This window comes from Cervus canadensis, chromosome 26 (assembly GCF_019320065.1).
Source record: "Cervus canadensis isolate Bull #8, Minnesota chromosome 26, ASM1932006v1, whole genome shotgun sequence".
NCBI lineage: Eukaryota > Metazoa > Chordata > Mammalia > Artiodactyla > Cervidae > Cervus > Cervus canadensis.
Genome location: NC_057411.1, coordinates 18,310,858 through 18,314,977, shown reverse-complemented (window position 1 = coordinate 18,314,977; position 4,120 = coordinate 18,310,858). Strand labels below are relative to the sequence as shown.

At 38.6% G+C, this 4,120-nt stretch overlaps 1 non-coding gene across 1 annotated transcript; it reads left to right on the top strand.

Annotated features, from left to right (window-relative positions):
* Positions 1 to 278: 278 nt before the first annotated feature.
* Positions 279 to 408, top strand: LOC122428510. The gene has a single exon (XR_006265733.1). It is a non-coding gene; the product is annotated as a small nucleolar RNA SNORA33 (small nucleolar RNA).
* The last annotated feature ends 3,712 nt before the right edge of the window (positions 409 to 4,120 follow it).

Genomic DNA, 4,120 nt, shown 5'->3' with positions numbered 1-4,120 from the left:
TTGTATTTGTAAGCAAGCAATTCGTGATAGGGCTTTCCTACTATTTTCATTATTTTTCCAAAGGAGATATTACTTTAGGAGATTAACTTCTTGTATCTCATGGGCAGTGGATAAAATACATTGATGATAATAGCTTCATAATGTAGTGGAATCTAAAGATAACATCAATTGATTTCTATTTTGTTATGAACTAAATGGAAAACTATTCTGAGCTGTAGACTAATTGTACTATGTATCTAAAACAATAGTATTATCATAGAGAATAGCTTAAAAAAAACAAGCCAGCCAAAGAATCGGCTTACCTGAATGTGTTTCTGCAGAAATTTAGAAAATGCTGGCAATAGGAAAGCCACGTTACGAGCCTTAAAGACATTGAGGTCATTAAGGTCCCTGAAAATGGCTACAAGGCATTTTAATGGTGGGGAATACTTCATAAGATGTACTGTGTTTTTTCTTTTTTTTTTAAAGCTTCACTGTAACTAGTAGTGCTAACAACTTGGGAGTTTGTAAATTTTAGTAAAATCACATTTGTTTCTTAGAAAAAAAAAATAGTAAGGAGTCACCCAACTAATAAATTATGTGGATGTGAAATGTAATAAGCTTGCTTTCACAACAGGATTGTTAGCACAAGTTTATCATCTTAAACCTAAACTCAAGCTTATCCCTAGCTACTGACATCATATGCCTGTATTACCATAGTGGCTATCTTTCACATGCCTTTCACCTTGTGTCATTCCTATTATTAGACTAGCATTAATATTTTGGCTGATCAAGTAAGTTTTAATTATCTATAGAAATCCCTTTTCCCGAACTCATTTATTCATCTTCTCATTTATTTAAGAACCTTTTATGTTACTCACTCACCATCCAGAAAATGGGCTCTGGGGTTCTATAGACATAGTGCAAAATCCGGCTTCCTCACTTGCTAGCTGTATGACCTTGGGAAAGTTGGTGTGTACATCTATGCCTCAGCCTCTTCATCAGGAGTAAATACTTGTTGTTGTTGTTGTTTAGACACTAAGTCATGTCCAACTCTGACACCTCATGGACTGTACCCTGCCAGGCCCCTCTGTACATGGGATTTCCCAGGCAAGAATACTGGAGTGGGTTGCCATTTCCTTTTTCAAGGGATCTTCCTAATCCAGGGATTGAACTTGTGTCTCCTGCATTGACAGGCAGATTCTGTACCACTGAGCCATATGGACAATAATAAATTTACTTTGAGTATTTCACTCACCTCACACTCTCTATGTTCTTGTCACATAGCTCTGCAAATTACTGTCTACCTCAGGCTATTTATATTAATACATGCTAATTCCTACACCAGAAACACTCCTTCCCCAAAACTTTGCATGGCTTATTATTCTTATTCTTAAGGACTCTGACTAAATGTCTGCTGAGTTATTCAGCTTGTCTAAAAGTATCACACCATGCCCCATCTTTTTCAAAGAACCTTGTAAATATGTATTTATTTTGGTTGCCTGTTTCATTATTTCTTTATTATTTTTCTTTCCCTCTGGAACATAAGCTCAACAAAAGGAGAAATCCGGTCTCTTTCGGTGACTGTTGTATCCCTACCATCCAGCACAGTTCTTAGAACATCCTTGGCACAGCCTCTGAGTCATCAACCCTTCCTCTAGAAGGCTGCCCCAAAGCCTGGTCAAGATGTATTTATTTCTTACCAACTTTTGAAGTAAAGTGTTGCTTTGCTCACATTGCTGTACATGATGTAGTCCAATGAATGTTAGGCTTTCTACAGTAATAGTAATCTTCCCCCAATAAAGAAGCACAAGCAAATGGTAGAGTAACAGAAAGGATGTTTTTCCAATGGTGTTTCCAAGAAAATGGAATTATTTGTGGAATCTTTTCAGAGACTAAAGCAGGACCATAGGGAAAGGAGGTAAGTGGTAACTGTATTCAATTGTTGCTGTTGAGGTTATTGTTATTTTTGCTTTTATTTCATGGATGAGATTCATGACCTCAAGAAGCTACGACCTATCAAGTGAGACATATCAGTAAAGAAATTAGGTACATTAAAGTATAATGTGCACATGAGGTTTTAGGAACAAATAAGAAATAATCAATCTCTGATAATGAAGAAAAAGCTTCTTTATGGAGTTTACATCCTAGAGATGTATTGTCTGGTAGGGTGGCCCCAACCAAGTGTGGCTATTTAAATTTGAATTCATGAAAATTAAAAATTTAATTCTTCAATCTCACTAGCTGTGTTTCAAGTGGCTAGTAGTCATCCTAAGAGATATTGCAGATATGGAAGATGCCTATCATTGCAGAAAGTTCTATTCAACAACACTAATCTGGAGAACAGACAGTCTCATGTGTTATTTTGGGAATAGAGTGCTTTTTAGAGAAGGCAAGAGTAGAAAGTCAAGAAAACCAGTTAGGACAGAGATGTAGTAAGTGAAGTAGATGAGAAATGTTTAAACCAAGGACATAGTGGTAGTTGTGGGTGCTAATAGAAAGCACCTATCTGTACCAGGTCTTAGTTGCAGCATGTGGGATAGAGTTTCCTGACCAGGATTGAACCCCAGACTCCCTGCATTGGGAGCACAGAGTCTTTGTCAATGAACCACCAAGGAAGTTCCAGGAAAGACTTAATTTTAAAAACATTAAAGAGATAGAATTGATAGGACACTTGGATGGATTGATGTCATTTGTTTGGGAAAAGAGGAGAATCAGTCCAAAATTTCTGGCTTGCATAGCTAAGTGCTACTTCCCATGATGAAAATGAATACAAGGTGTTTCATCCTATGGATCAGGGTAAGCGTCAATAAATCTAGTCTTATTCTTTTCCTGGTTATTTCTCTGACCAAAAACAGAGACCAACTTTCACTTCTTGTCTGCAGGCCCCTGGATCTCAGCTCTGAACTCAGTGACTGTTCAAATATGAAAATACTCATGTCCACACAAATATGCATCACCTTGCCATGCAGGGCAGTTACGATCTATATCTGGAAAAGAACCATTTCTCTGAAAAATAGCGACACAATTTTTATTGACAAAGTGCTGAGTCAGAAAGGCTTGGACATCAATCTACATTATCAAAAGAACACTAGGCTTAGAAGTGCAAAAACCCATGATTACCTCAAAGATTTCATCCCACACTTGGTTTGTTTTCTATGTACCTCTGGAATTAAAGGGACAATTCTTAAGATTCTTCCAGAACACCAGAATAAAGGAGAAAAAAAATATATTCAATAAAGTGTGGGTGGATAGAGAGGTTATGTTCTCCATTGTTTGGAACCACGGTTTTGAAATTATACTTTCATTTCCCCAGCTTCTAGAAGTCCCATTAATATCTTGGGAGTTCCATTCAAGATTTTGCAATTCCTATAATCAAATTACTAGGAGACAGATGCGTGCATGCTCAGTCGCTCAGTCCTGTCCAATTCTTGTGACCCCATGGACTGTAGCCTGCCAGGCTACTCCATCCATGGAATTTTCCAGGCAAGAATACTGGAGTGGATTGCCATTTCCTCCTCCAGGGGATCTTCCCAAGCCAGGGATCGAACCCATGTTACTTGCATCTCCTGCAATGGTAGGCTGTTTCTTTACCACTGAGCCAAGTGGGAAGCCCATCAAATTACTAGGCGTTACTGCTAAAGCACTGAAGAATGATTGAAGGGGACAGTAGGTGTTCTAGCTGCTCATCTCCGACCCCATCTTAATATACATTCCCTGAAAGAAGTTCCTGAGGTAACATTTTACTTAGATTCATCTGTGAGATGGCGCTGCAAAGCAAGAGTGAGGAAAGGGAAAGGAGGAAAAGACAAAATAATAATGCTGCAGAAACCAAAGAGTCCATTTCCACCAGGACCTCTGGGAAGCTTTAACAATGCCTCTTAAAAATGAGCCTCTAGAGGAGAGGCTGCCAATTTGCTCACGACGATTGAAAGTTGCCTTTAGGTGCTTCAACATCCAGGTGCTGCCATACTACACTTGAGCACAGGCTTTGTGAGTTCCTTTGGCTTCAGCAATGGCCCTGAAGCAGAAAAGGAGAGCTATTCAACACACACCAGGTAGGCGTTCTTAGCACATGTCAAGACTATTTACCTCAGCTATAGATAAAAATCAGAGTCAGACTAAGGAACATGACAGGACA